This window comes from Rissa tridactyla, chromosome 2 (genome assembly GCF_028500815.1).
Source record: "Rissa tridactyla isolate bRisTri1 chromosome 2, bRisTri1.patW.cur.20221130, whole genome shotgun sequence".
Classification (NCBI taxonomy): Eukaryota; Metazoa; Chordata; class Aves; order Charadriiformes; family Laridae; genus Rissa; species Rissa tridactyla.
In genome coordinates, this window is record NC_071467.1 from 96,244,277 (window position 1) to 96,259,617 (window position 15,341).

General features: G+C 44.8%; 1 protein-coding gene across 1 annotated transcript in view; it reads left to right on the plus strand.

The window, feature by feature from the left end:
- PHACTR1 (phosphatase and actin regulator 1) overlaps positions 1-15,341 on the plus strand; it is a 319,282-nt gene that overhangs the window by 271,826 nt on the left and 32,115 nt on the right. The gene's annotated exons all lie outside the window — the stretch shown is intronic.

The following is a 15,341-nucleotide window of genomic DNA, read 5'->3' on the forward strand; positions in this document are numbered from 1 at the left end:
TCTTTCCAGTCTGTCTTTGAAAGTCTTTGTGCTAGATCATGCTTAGCCTACTCCAAGACCTGTCTAATTCTTCAGTATTCTTGTTGAAGGGCCTCGGGAGTGAAGCCCAAAGTATGCAAGATGGTGCTGCACTGTTGCTGGTACTGTGATTTTTCAGTCTAGTCTTTATTTAGCCTAACACCTTGCTAAACCGCAGCTGCACATAGAGCTCTGGGTCCCAAAGAGCAGCACATGATAGCAAGGTCCCAGTGCTTATATGATTAGTTTTGAACCCTTTTGAAGCATGTGAAGGGGTGAAATTTTTGTCTCTTAGCGTATCTTACTGTGCAGTGCTTGACCTTGCAATGACATTGAACAGCTTTTCCGCTGTGTTGCCCTATTGCCTAGATTACTTAGGTCTCTCAGAAGTTTTACAGCTCTGTCTGATGAAGGTAAGCAGTGTCATTTGCAAACATTGACTCTGCACAGCTCACTCTGCCCCAGGTGATTTTTATTATAAATGTTTTATATCTCACCTCTCCAAAACCTACTGTTTCCCCATTAAAGAATTTTTCTTCAGCGTATCTCTTTTTAACAAGGGAAACTAGTTTTGGTACTACCCGGAACCCTCCCAGTGTAAGCCCCATATTCTCACAATGTCGTCGTTTGTTTTCCCAGTTGCATATCTGCTCATTCAGTCTGAGGTATAGTGCTTGATCTTGTCTTCTAATATAGCTAGGACTTAGGGGCAATCACAAGCAGTTCACGTAATTAAAACTGTGTATATACGAGCTCAAAAAATAGCTAAGCCAGTTCTGTTTCATTCCCGTTTTATACCAGTGGAACATCACTGAAATAATTGGTAGAATTTCACCAGCCTTATCTGGAATAATGTAGTTTCCAGTCAGACCTTTGAATTACTAGTATTTACAACTTAGTATCTCATCCTTTTGAGTAGTTAAAAACAATCAAGAAATATGAGGAGAAACCCACTTTCCTCATCTCTAATATGCAAAAAACCATAGATGTTTCAGCAGCAAAAAGGAAGGTACCTGTGTTGTGTATCGAAATGTGATGTATTAGTGTGCACAGACTGATGAATATTAGATCGAAATAGAATATTTCAATTTGGATGATATTTCTTTACTGTCCATACTTCATTACTGAATCCGCCTTTTGCCATTGCTCAGTAATCGTCACTCAGTGATGCAGATGCCAAGCAAAATTAAAGTAGTGAAGCATTTATAGTCCTTAGAGAAGATGCTAGATGCGGACTATAATTGCAGATGGCAATTTTGGATTTCAGAGGGATTTGTACTGTTCCACCAATAGTCCCCTACGGTTTAAAATAGCTAGCCAATGAATTGACATAGGCTACTTACAGAAGTAAAAAATGCAGAATAAAAACTTTGGCAAATAGTTATTGTCTGTAATGGATCAATTACTTTTCACCAAGAGGCTGATTAGGATACTTCAGTATTTATGCATAATCCTCACAGTATTTAGTTTGGAAGAGCTCATTGGCTGGCACATTTGGCAGATCAGAATTTGGTACTATAAAGAGAACGTCATTTTTAAAGTCGCTGATAGCCAGGCATATTGAGAGACTGACCATTGACATATTGTGTGGGACCAAAATCATCCCAGGTGTAGTTCCTCCAGCCTTATTAGAGCTGCACCAGGAATCAATTTGGCTCAGAACTATTTGTTCGGATCCTGTTTAAATGTAGCTCGGAACCTCTGAACCTCTAGTTGGCACCAGAAAATTGTTATGACTTTATTATTGCTTCCATCAACTGGTAGAGAGACTCCAGAGCAGACTTCACCATGTCGTCTGTTTTCCGTGCTGGGAGAATTGTGGCCTGGCTTACACCAGACCAGTTGTGGGGGTGAGGCTGCAGAGACCTTCTCTTACAGCAGGATCTGGCCAGCTACACACCTGAATATTAACTCGGCCATAAGACAAATTAACACCTTTGTGCCTATCATAAACACTTCACATGAATGTAGTGCTCCCCTGGTATGTATCCTGTATCAAGACTCAGCAAATGTAGATCCAAGCAAAAGTGGAGCTTTTTGCCCAAGATAGCAAAATGTGCCCTAGCAAAGGCAGGAGAGCCCACGACACCTGAATTTCAGCTGCGCCAACAGGCCAATGCGCCATAGACTGTTTCTGGGCAGTCTATACACAGCAATTAGAGCACTGATTAGACAACCTCTTCCTATAACCAAATCGGAATGGACTACTCCAAAATGTGATACCTACTATGAAGCAAGGAGCAAAAATAGTGAAATAATATGCAGATTTCAGCTCATAACCACATGGGACTTGAGGATAGGAAATGGATGCTGGAGGCCATGTTCTTTGCTGCTAAAACCCCTTACAACTCCATTAATTTCTGCTCTGAAAAGCAGACCTTCTGCACTAAGTAAATCTTTAAGTGGGTATAGTCTTCATTTTTCCTGCCTGCTCAGCTTCTCCCAAACTCCTCCTCTGTTTTATCCCTCTGGTGCCTGCACAGCTTCACAGCTGCTCAAGAAGTGCTTATAAGTGACTGTAATATAGAAAAGGGAAAACAGAATGAAAAGCAGGACTCTCCAAGTTAACAGACAGAGGGAAAAGACAGACTTCTGACTTCTGCCTGTCTCTCTGTCTGTGTCAGACCTTCTGGGAAGCACTGGTTCCCCAGGCTAGAGCAAGGGCAGGAAGACCTGGATTTAGCTTTCAGTGGCCATCAGGGTGAGAGGAGTGGGGCATGTTTGGGCATTGACTGTGAAGCAAGGACTCAGACGGGTTCTGGATCTGAGCTTGGATGTTCTCCCAGGGGCAGTGATAAAGGCATGGCCTGTCAGGAGCCCCTGGCAAGGAGGAGGGCCAGCGCTGATGGGCGATGCACGTCAGAGCCACATATCTCCCAGAGACTGGAGGACTGTCCCCTGGTACTGGGTGCTTCAGTGCTGGTCCTTGCACTTCTGTTTCACCAAGGAATCATAATGGTTTTCATAAGAGACCACACGGACTTCCTCAATCAACATATTATTTAGTAAGCACAAAAGCCCGTTAGAGAAAATGTATCTATGTATTTCTGCATGGCTGTGCACTGCACCAGACTTTGCTGAGGACTTTGCACTCCCTTGAAGTGGACAGACCTGGTGTCTTTCACAAAGTCTCTCCCATACCTTGAGACAAGGTGTGCCTTTAGACTATGGCTGATCTGCCACACATCCCACGAGAGAGGCTTTCTAAAGCACTCAAGTCTTTTTTGAGTCTCTTAAACCCCCAACTCTGGTGAAGGGGCTCATTAGCAACTAGATACAGGAGTATCAAAGCTGAGATTTTGATCCATGGTTTTTCAAGAATGCATGGCAGTGTCCTTACCTGTTTTCCGTGAATTGCTTCCATCCTGACTTTTCCCACCTGCTGGAATAGGATGATCTAATCATAGAAAAAATCTGGTAATTCAGATTATTAGCATCACATTGGTAATAATCAATGTTAAGGGGACTTCTCGACATTGACAGTATTGTTACTGGTCAGCATCATGTCTGTCTCAGCAGCATGCTCCTACCCACCTCGGGGCAGAGGGCAGGCTGGCTGCAGGTCGCAAGGCAGGGGAGAGAGATAGCGGCTGTCCACAGGCAAGCAGTGCATGTCAGGGGGCTGCTACCCGTCACTGGCAGGTGCCACAAGCAACCCAATAAGATTTTGTAGCCTGTGCTGTGCCACTGCCAAAAGCTGTCAGTGGTAGGGGTCACATTTAACCCAAGACCATGTGAAAGCACGCCCAGTGCAAAAGCAAAGAGAGATGAGGTGGGGGAGCAGCCCTCTGCACATTAACTAAATAATTAAATAGAAAATAATTACATTAGAAACAAATAAAGAAAAAGGAAATTTCTTGCAGTGTCCACACACTACCTGTTGCCTCTCATGTGATTTTGAGTGATGGGCTTTGAGTGATTTTGAGTGATTGCTCGACTGAATCCTGTAAGCATGTCGCTGTATATGTTCAACTGGCTTTTAAGCAGTGAATCAATGGCAAGCTCCTCTGTCAGATATACAGTAGTGCTCGACATTGTTTATCGTATAGCCCTAGACTTATTCGCTACAGTACCTTACGGGGTGCTGTCCTTACACCAGCAAGTGGAAAATCTTGATCTGAAGCAATATAAATAATATATTGCAAGTGTCGTGAGGCAAAGGATAGGAAGTATGAAAACAGATCAGAGACACTGTCTGTGTGCATACAGCTGTAAATATGTACGCGTGAGATATGGACATGCACTCCTGCTAGATGTGTTTATAGTCCCGTTGATGCTTTGGAAATAGTACCGAGGTGTCTGTGAGTGAGAAATGTAGCATGAAAAGACATAAATCTTTGTTATGGAGTGCCAGGTTTGACAGGTGATGGTCACCTACTACCTCGATCAGAAAGGTAATCTACTCTACGCATTCCCCAATCGATACCACATCTTCCTCAGCTGCACTGAAAAATACTGCCTAGAAACAGAAATCCTGTGATGAAATGAACTTGGTGAATTCCCACAAGTATAAAAAATTGCCACCGATTTTTAAAATGTCATGTGGCTGCTGTGAGGCTTTCTGGACTTGTTCACATGAGGTGCTAGTTGTCCATGTGTCCCTCTGCATGAGGGAGAGTACTCAGAAGAAAGAGCAAGGGAGTATGTTTGTAAACAGGAGGGACATGAACCGGAAAGCAGAGCAGAAAAATTGGACAGTTTGGGAAAAGGATAGCATTTCTTTATCAGGGAGTGTAGCGATAGGACAAGGGGTAACGGTTTTAAACTGCAAGAGGGTAGATTTAGATTAGATGTTAGGAAGAAATTCTTTACTGTGAGGGCGGTGAGGCACTGGAACAGCTTGCCCAGGGAAGCTGTGGATGCCCCATCCCTGGAAGTGTTCAAGGCCAGGCTGGATGGGGCTTTGAGCAGCCTGGTCTAGTGGGAGGTGTCCCTGCCCGTGGCAGGGGGGTTGGAACTACATGATCTTTAAGGTCCCTTCCAACTCAAACCATTCTGTGATTCTGTATTAGCAGTGCTGAGGACAGGCCGGTCTGCAAGGCTTGCAGAGTCACTGAAATGCACAGCAGTTCCTTCAGGGGATGAGGAATGATGATGAGTAGTCCAAAGTGGTCGTTTTTATTAACTAAAAAATAAGGCCGTGAGGAGATTCAGCTTTTTGAAGCGGTTAATTATTTAAACAGCATTGCTGTCCTGTAGAGAGGAGGGTTTATTCAGCTGGAGGATGGCAGCAAGACAGCCCCGTTGAGCTCAGCTGAATCTCCTCATGGCCATCCCCCATCCAGCCCTGTGGAGAGCACTTTGTGCCCTCCCCATCTCCGAGTCATTTAGGGATAAAAAGAGTGGGCAGACAGCAGGATTAGGCTTTATTCACAGGCCTCATTTTGTTGGGGAACGTGAAATAATTTCTTACTAATTACCTCTGACGTCTGCAATTCTCACACTTATTGTTAGCTTCCACTAATGAGAGAAAAGCAAGTGCCTAAAGCAAGAGCTCATCCCCAACGGCAGCACGCGCGCGTGTGTGTGTGGAGCTTGCCTCTTCGCATGTCGGGTGCTGGGGATAAATCACACGGAAAATGGGATTGTGGTAAACAAGCTCATCTAAATCCTGGATTAGAGGGTACGATGCGACAGCACTAGATGCATGAATGGGGGTGACCGAAAAAAGTCGTAAAGGGCTGAGACTGGGTTTTAGCCACGATGGTACCTAGGGAAAATGACATTTTTTTCCCTTTTAGTTTAGCTTCATGAGGAAACTGTACTTTTGTGAGAAACCCCAAGGGAGCTATCTAAATTGTCATTAGCAAACGGAGGAAGACAACAAACGCAGCTGATTATCTATGGGCGACAAGCTCAAACCAAGTTATCATTACACACCTGGGCTCAACTGCCAGGAATAGATACTCTGAGCAGAACTGAGCTCGGTTCTGTGCAGGACCGTGGGTGAGATGGGCACTCAAGGCCCTTGTCAGCCCTTTTTTCTGTGACTGATGCCCTGGGGAGCTCTGTTGCGCTGAAAGGAAAGGTAGCTTTGTAGTTAAAACACTGTAGGAAGCTTGCATCTTCCATAGGCTTTCTGACCGCAGGCAAGCCACTGAAATAAACACATGAACACATATACATATACATATACATACACACACACACATATATTTTTTTAAGATGCGTTGGGGTCTCTAAATGTACATATGTACCTATGAACTTTGGAAAATTCCCCTAGTTGACAAACTCTCATTGACAGCAAAGTTTGTGTGTTTTCATAAAAACACCCAGATATCAGGATCTCTGTAGACGTCTAACTCTCTGTTTCAGTGGGACAAGGATCCTCATTTCTGAGCACGGTTTGGAATTGTCTCTTTGTATTAGGAATTTTCATAGCTAACATCATGACTCATCATAGAAAAAGACAAGTCTAACATCGCGAATGATGCTATTACTATTGGTTTGATATGAGTTTCAAAAGCTAACAGCATGAATTTGCTTCATCTGAGTAATTTGCTACGGCAAAAGGTCAATGGAGCAATCAAGGGAAAGGGGAGGTGACAGTGGGTAATGTCACCGCAAAACACATCGCCTCTGCGTGCTCCCTCGTTTGTGGGATGAACAGTGTCCTTAACCTACGATCTGGTAGTGCCCTGTCAGTGTGACCTCTCCTCTGTCGCAGCTCCACCTCGGGATGGGATGAACCCTGCCACCGCCAGTTTCGCTCAACCAGGGCCAGCAGATGTTTTGCTGTGTATGAAAGCAAAGCCTCTCAGAGGTGATATAGTCTGTCCTTGGGCAGATGTGTCTCTCCATGGTAGAAGGCAGGGCTCCAAATATGCAGAGACAATTTATTTATGTTACTATAAGGGAGGAGGAACATTGTGGTGGAGAGAAGAATGCTCTTAATGGGTAGGCAGCAGGCAGCAGGAAGCAGCATTTGAGGGCAAGGTCTCCCCAGAGGCATCCGTGTGGCCGTTGATGAAATGGAAAGTGTTTTCTCCATGTCAAAAGTTCATTTCAATCAGAGATGTCGCCAGTCTGGGCAAGTATTTGTTATTCCTGGGGTCTGTCACTGCTCCCATTGGCTGCTCTCAGGGAAGCTGCGCAAGTCGCACTGCGCTGTCGTTGCAACATCTGCTTCTCCCATCCTTCCTCTGCAGAAGCCGAGGCAGAATGTGTTATGGGGTTACAATTTCCCCTTCACGCGTCCCATCCTCTTCAGCTCCCTGACACAGCCTGTATTTGAGATCTAACTCAGGCTGTCAACACCACCAAGACAAATATATTTAGTCTACCTTAGTTTCCTTTGCGGTGTCAGTGGGGTGTGGTATCCTTCATTTTCTGCCCCAAATTGATTGCGGTGTTGCTTTTAGTTGTCAAACCACTGTCAGCTTTTACCTCAGAGGAAGCCACTTTTCTCTGCTGGGCAAAATAATTCATGGTGATATAATGCAAGCTTGCAGCAGTAATGAAATAACATATGTTGGTAATAGAACTAGTCTTTTATTTCTCCAGTAAACAAGAGACCACGTGGATTCCATGCAGAACTCTTTTGAGTAAAAGAAAGACAAATATTAATAAAAACAGGTGAAACAAATACAAGTAAGGAAGTAACTGTTGCAAAATATTATATTCTGGCTTTAAAAGAAGAAAACAGGGTGGTTTGATTGGTTTTTTTCTTTTGCTGGTAAATGCTGACAAATTTAGGGCAGGTCCATTAAGAACTAGCTCGTAAATTTCCACCTTGAAAAAATCTAACCATAAATCTTCATGTTTTCTGTCTGCTGATTGTGGGGAGTTAATCACAAGCACAACAGTTGCTCAGCTTTGATGACCTTGTAATTTCCGTAAAGGAAACAAATCAGATGGCAGTACAAGTAGATAAAAGAAGCAGACTGGCAGGAATAAATTTCGCTTTATAGACTGATGACTGTAAAATGGAGAAACTGCTTTTGGAGCGAAATATTTAACCTCTTTCAGAAGTTACAGTTAGCATTTTCCCCCCCTTCGGTATGTTATGACCTATTTGGCAACACATGTGCAGGAGACTAACATAAGTAATCCTTGCAAAGAAGTCAAACACGTAAAACAAATTTTTTATCCTGACTCCAATCAGCTTTTAAATATATATGTGACTATTACTGTAAGCGCAAGAAGGACTGAGAGAGAAGTAAGTCTAACTTGTGTGCATGGGCATCTATCTATGTCTGGAAACGCAGGAGTTTCATACCAGGTTATTGTGAGTAAATAGAGGGGACTTTTTGAGGAGTTGGCCCTGTAGTAAATAGGATTTGATGTTTTATATGTTTGTTTTATATAGGATTAAATGTCTTTTGGACAAATGTACCAAGAAAGCAAATATACTTATTATTGCACCTGATACAGTTGTGTAAGGTTGGAATTTTGCATGTTTTCCCTAAGACTTAGGGCTAACATGAGGATCACTTAGAGATGAACAGGGACCTTTTTTGCGTACATGCAGAAAAGTTACAACTGGTCTTTTAGAGGCAAGCGTGGATGAGAATTATGCTCCTATTTCAGTGCACTGGGATTCAGAAGCACTGCATAGACCATATGTGGGGATTAAGCTAAATCCTTAGTCTCAGACCTGACCATGTAAAATTACCATTTATGTTAATAACATTAGTGAAGAGGAAGTGTTCTCATGCACAATAGACCACATCAGCATGTCTCTAAGTATGCAGTCTGTAATATTCATTGCTTGTCTTTCTGGTGATAAATAATTTTCAAACCAGCAAACTACTGGGAAAGCACGTTAGCACCAAGGTGAATTCAGTAACCCGGTTCTTCACTGACATCCCGGAATTCAGGAGGCAGCAACGCAAATGGTTAATAAGTAATTAATAAAATAAGCATTCAATATACTGTATTTTCTAAACAAGCAAGCATTTATAATGTCAGGCTGGACTGTTTATCCTGAAGAATATCTGAGGTTTTCAGCGTGCTGGAAAAGTCTTCATGATTTCCTTTGTTGCAGTAATCAAGACGGAAACAGTCTTCCTGCCTCGCTGCAATCAACTGGCTTTGATTTAAAAGCTAGCCTTGCAAGCGGGAGACCCTGATCTCAAACAGCGGGGCCTGCAAAGGCACCGTCCCTCTCCCTCTGTGGGGAACAAGAACGCTGCCTGGACCAGGCCTCCTTCTCCTGCACATGCACAGGGACCTCAGTCACCTGGCGGGAGGGCGGATGGCAGCATTTGGGGGACCTCAGTCATCTGGTGGGCTGGCAGATCGCTTGCACCCAGGCCCTGTGGGGGAGCGCGCGGGGAGATGTAAACTGCAAGTAAATGCTATCCTCAGGAGGCCCTCACAGAAGCTACAGGGAAAGGTCCCTGGACATCTGCCCTGAAGGTCTTTTCACGGCCCCATCAGCTGGCCCACCGCCAGCTAAGCCTGCGAGCAGCATGAACAAAGAATTCCTTTGGCCTGTTTGGCTGTGCTGGGAGGTTGGAGCACCCAAACTGTGGTCCCTGGCTTTCCTAGAGCACTCTCTGCCCCAATGCAAGGACTTCCCTGCCCTGATATCCAGGTTTCAGCTGTAAAAAAAAAAGAGGGCATGGAGCCCTTCTGACAGGAATCGGTTTGTTTGGAGTCAGGTTTACGCACACACTGCAGCTGCCCATCAGTCTCAAAGTGGGGAGCAACTTCCCTGACGGGAGTTTGGTGCTTTCTTGAATGAATGCTCTCTTGAAGAGCATTCTGCAGCTGATCCCAAAACCTCCTTCTGCTCCTTTTAGGAGAAGGAGTGGCTGATGTCCCAGGGCCAGAACATCCCCAGAGACTCCTTCCCTTTTCCCGGTTAACAACTGAGTGTAAACGCCTGGTGTCCTTCACCCTCGGGTTGAACCAGAACCATTGACCTTTCCCTTGTTTGGGCAGACATATAGGCTGAGATAGACAGACTTGGGCAATTGCTGGGATCATAGAGCTATGTGAGACTCCACCATCCATTTCATCTTCCCCCTCAGACTAGCAAAGAAAGTCTAATACTCTACTGCAGTTAGAAGAGCTGCCAACACTTTGCACTGCACTGTTTAATTTCGGTGAGTTAAGGGCTCCATCATATTTTCTAATGTAACATGATAGATGAAAAAAGGCTCCGCAGTAGTGAAAAGATAAGATTTTGCCTCTGAAACCCATCATGTGTGACATTTTTGGGAGGTACTTTTATTTCCTTTTGTCTTGACTAATTCTTCTCTTCAAAGTTTGTATTCTCTCTTGTTTCTCCCAGCTGAAGATACTGTACAGCACTTGGCCTCAATCTGAAGGATTTTGGAGCAGATATAAAGACAGTGCAAGGCATCAGTGGGGGAATACTAGGCATCACAGCTCACTTGTCTCAGCATCCTCCTTGATCGTTGTGCATTTGACTGCCTCAGATTTGATTCTCCCACCTGCCCATCACTGTACCTTGCCTTTCTCTCAGTTCTGTGCACTTGTCACTAGACATGTCATGTTTTAACAATTAGGGCACGTGTTAAAATCTTCAAGAGAGAACAACGCTGCCTCACTATTCGACATAAAAGTATATCTGAAAGGATGAATTTGACCCAGCAGTACTAAAGATTTAGTGCCATCTTCATTTTCTTTAATGTGTCTTTGATCAATCATGGCAACAGGGAGAAGTGGCCAAAGACTGGAGGAAAGCAAATGTCACTCCTATATTCAAGAAGGAGGACTCAGGGCATTATAGGCCAGTCGACCTCACCTTGATCACCAGGAAGGTGATGGAGCAGCTAATCCTGGAAACCATATCCAGACACGTCAAGGACAAGAAAGTCATCAGGAGCAGTCAACATGGATTCACAAGGGGAAGTCACGCTTGATCAACACGATGAACTTTTACAATGAAATGACTGGCCTGGTAGACAGAGGGAGCAGTAGATAGTGTCTATGTAGACTTCAGTAAGGCTTCAGTAAGGTTTTCAACATTGTCTCCCGTAAGATCCTCACAGTGAAGTATGGGTTGGATGGACAGATGGATTGAAAACTATCTGAATAGCCAGGCCCAGAGGCTGGTGATCAGTGGCACAAAGTCTAGTTGGAGGCCAGTAATTAGCAGTATACCCCAGGAGGTCAATACTGGGTCCAATCCTCTTTGACATCATTCATTGATGATCTGGATGATGGGCAGAGTGTACCCTCAGCAAACTTGCTGATGACTCAAAACTGGAAGGAGTGGCTGTTGCACCAGAGGGTCGTGCTGCCATCCAGAGGGACCTTGACAAACTGGAGAAATGGGCTGACAGGAATCTCATGAAGTTCAACAAAGTCCCAAAAATGCCAAGTCCCACACCTGGAGAGGAGCAACCCCATGTACCAGTATATGCTGGGGGCCAATCAGCTGGAGAGCAGCTTGACAGAAAAGGATCTGGGGGTCCTGATGGACACCAAGTTGGACAAGAGCCAGCAGCATGCCCTGGTGGGAAAGAAAGGGCTAATGGCATCCTGGGTGCATTAGAAAAAGTATTGCCCACAGGTCAAGGGAGGCGATCCTTCCCCTCTGCTCAGCACTGGTGAGGCCACATCTGGAGTGCTGTGCGTGCTCCTCCATACAAGAGAGAAATGGGCAGATAGGAGAGAGTCCAACAAAGGGCCACAAAGATGATTAAGGGACTGGGTCATCTCTCCTGTGAGGAGAGGCTGAGAGAGCTGGGACTGTACAACCTAGAGAAGAAAAGGCTGAGGGGGGATCTTACCAGCGTGTATAAATACCTGAAGGGAGGGTGCAAAGGGAATGGAGCCAGGCTTTTCTTAGTGGTGCCCAGTGACAGGATCAGAGGTAACGGACACCTGAAACACAGGAGGTGCTGTCTGAACAGCAGGAAACATTTTTTTCACTGTGGGTGACCGAGCACTGGCACAGGTTGCCTAGGGAGGTTGTGGAGTCTCCCTCCTTGGAGATAGTCAAAAGCCATTTGGAGACAGTCCTGGCTGTAGGTGGCCCTGCTAGAGCAGGGAGGTCGGACCAGATGACCTCCAGAGGTCCCTCCCAACCTCCACCCATCTGTGATAGCTCAAGACATCAAAAGAGCTGACAAAGTCTTTGTGTATTAGAAACATCTTTGCCTTTTGAAATGCATGACATTGTTGCTGATTTTTTGTGTGCCTTTGGCACGGCAGAGTAGCCAAGTTCTGTCTCAAACTTTCCCAAATCCTGACTCCCTTCTCTCCCCCAGTCTAAGTTCACTGTGAATGTGTCTCATAAAGCTCTCCTGATGCAATGCTAGATTAATTTCTCCTGCTTTGGGTTATTGCACAATGGCTGTGCTGGCACAAACAGTTTAGCCAGGTCACAAGCTCTGTCAAACGCCTGTCTATGACATGTAGACCATAAAAGTCTCTAGCTCACTTCAGTTCCAGAAGAGTATGGGGTTAGACCTTGAGACCAAACTCCTCGTGCTCCGCTCCATGGAAAAAATTACCAGGACTCAGTTTCTAAACAAGAACGCATCACAGGGAGGCTGTATTCACATGGAAATCAACTCCAGATGCCCCTCTTCCTCAACAAGCATTTCTCTCAGCCCTGCACCTCCCCATCCCTTCAGTCCCCCTCTGCCATAGCAAAAAACCCTGAGTCCCAGTTTCATCTCCAAGAGTTTTTCAAATTTCTTGCACCCTTTGCATCCTTGCTCTTTTCTCCTTTTCTAGCTATCCAAAGCAGAACCTTAAGATCTGCCTTCAAAACTGCCTGTCTCTGCGTGGATCCAGAGACAGCAAACAGCGATTTATTGTTCTTTCTCAATCTGGGGAATTGGGAGCTTGCTCCTCTCAGAAACGTCCCAGACAGCCTGCAGTGGTGCTGCCTGGTATCTCTACAACAGCAACGATCTCCAATAGTGCAGGAGTACAGCAATGTTCTAATGGCTCTAATAGGATGGAAGCGTGTGTTTGATGCACATTTTGCCAAAAACACTGCTCACAGGAGTTTGAAAAGCTGACAGAGCGTAGTAGTTGTGAGACTTTTTTTCCCCCTCCCTCCTCCTTAGCAGCTGGTGTCCATTAGCTGGGCTCAGCAGAGCACCACTGCTGTCAAGCAGGAGCAAAGTTGTTATTAGCACTAGGTAATCTCCAGTCACGAGAGTGGGCTTAACACCCAATAAACCATAAGGGACAGATGTAGATTCAGTATGCTTGGAAAGCAAAACACACGTCCACATGGCTGTGGCCAGTAGGGGCTGGAAGGAGGAGCTGAGAGAGTGTGTTCTTCTACTTTAGCTGAATGCTGATGCGTGAGAAATGGCACGTTTCAAACTAGTAATGAAACTGAGCAGAACGAGGAAGCAGGCACTGTATGTGTTTGCCCAGGCCATCCTAGCCAGCATGTTTTAGTACCAATCTGCAGCTTCTCGTAGCAGTAGGTGCAGTTTCCAGTTTTACGAACACTTTGTGCATCACCGATACACGTTCAGAAGGGGTTTTTGTCAGGGTGACTGTGCTGATTCCCTTTGCTACCTCTCTCCAAGCCCTCTCTCCTTGCCTTCACTGCCACTGGATATGCAGAAAACAAGTGGATGCCACAAAACCAGGGCACTGAAAGCCCAGGACAGAGGTATTTCAGTCCTGGCATCTGAGTGTGCCCTGCAGGGAAATCCAGGCATCTCCCATGACATGTCAGCAGCCATGAACAGACATAGTTTGCTCATTTTGCATGCAAAATGTTTTAAATATTGACTCTCTTCAGCCTCTCTGCCTGAATGCCGGCTACATGAACTATTCAGACCAGTAAGGAGCTCAAAAAACAATGACCAGTTTAAGGCAGTCTTTCTTCAGAGGACAAACAATTGCAAAAATGTGGGTTTTAATAGCACGCTTGTTGGAAATGTCACAGGGGAGGCATCTACAACACTGTCCCAATGGGGCTTAAGAAGTGAAGTGTCTGAAATGTAAAGGAGAAATGACTCTTCAGGTCAGCTGGGTCAGGAACGGGTGTCTCTCCCATTTTATATAAGGGAGATGGAAGATGTCGTTGGGCATTCCCTCCCTCTCCGTAGTTCAATATCAGCTCTAATTAAGAAAAGAATATAATGAAAAGAATAGCGGTCTCCCCTCAGCAGCTAGATTGTGGTAATGAAGCAGGTTTTTACACCGATAAAGTGTCAGGGGGAGCTGGGGGATGTGCAGGCAAGAGTACAAGCACCTGGTATTTGTTGGAAAACGAGGAGTGGAGACATTTCACTAGGGGTTGAACTGAGCCCTCGAAACTTTGGGCAGAAAATGTAAGAAGCTGATGTTACACTACGCAGAAGACAAAGAGAAAGGCTGCAGCCTGTTCAGCGTAGCACACAGGGTTTGAATGTCCCTCTGGAAGTGTTTTGTTTCATGGTGGTTTTTTTTGTTTATTTTGAAGTTAAGAGTATTTGCCTGGAAATAGGATCTTTGTCGCTTTGGAGATTATTGATTCCTGCTGCTAATTCCTTATGTGAAGTAATAAGCCTCATTGTAACATTCCATTTGTTTTGCTGTGGAGGTACTTACAAAGCAGCAACAACAGAAAAAGATTATCACTTTATGGTCCAAATTTAGCCTCCGGGTAATTATATGCATCCCAGTAACTTCAAGAGAAGAAAATGCAGATGGGACAAGAATTCTCCCAAGTAAAAAAATATCTTGTCATGCTTTTAGGCCACTGGATTTAAACCTAAAGGTGGTGATATAACTGTGAGTAAATCATGCCTACTCTCTTCTCAAAATAACAACTGTGCACTTTCCTAAGGTGTGGGGTTTTTTAATTTCAACCAGGTGAATAATTTCTTCTTTTTTTTTTTTTTTTTTAACTGGACATTCTTGGTATTTTCTGTCTCTGGTGCAGCATGTTTTTGCTGATGTTCCATGAGATGCTATGATTTAAAAAAAAAACAAACATATTTGTGGACTTTGCTAATGCATAGAGGCAGAGGTAGGCTCTGTCAGTGAAGATGTTAAATACACACCAGCTGGAAGGGGACAGGTTGTGTTCTTGAACCAGGTGGGAATTTATACAACGGGCAAATCTCAGGGTAGGGTGGTGAAACACGGAATTCTCCGGAAAAGTCAGAAATGAATTTGCAGTGATGCAGATACAAAAGAATCAACATCGTAAAACATATGCAAAGACCCAGTCTGATCAGCAGGTATCCCAGATCCAGATGTGGCCATTAAAGGGCTAGGAATGACCCAGACATCTGCACTGCAGCCGGCAACGCAGCTACTGGGGAGGGCTCTCCTGGTAACCTGCTTCAGTAGATTTGTGCTTGTAATTACTGTGGCAGTTGCTGCAAGAAGAGTTGTGTCTGCTGGAGTTGGTCGAACAAGGGATTTTTTGCATTTGGTAC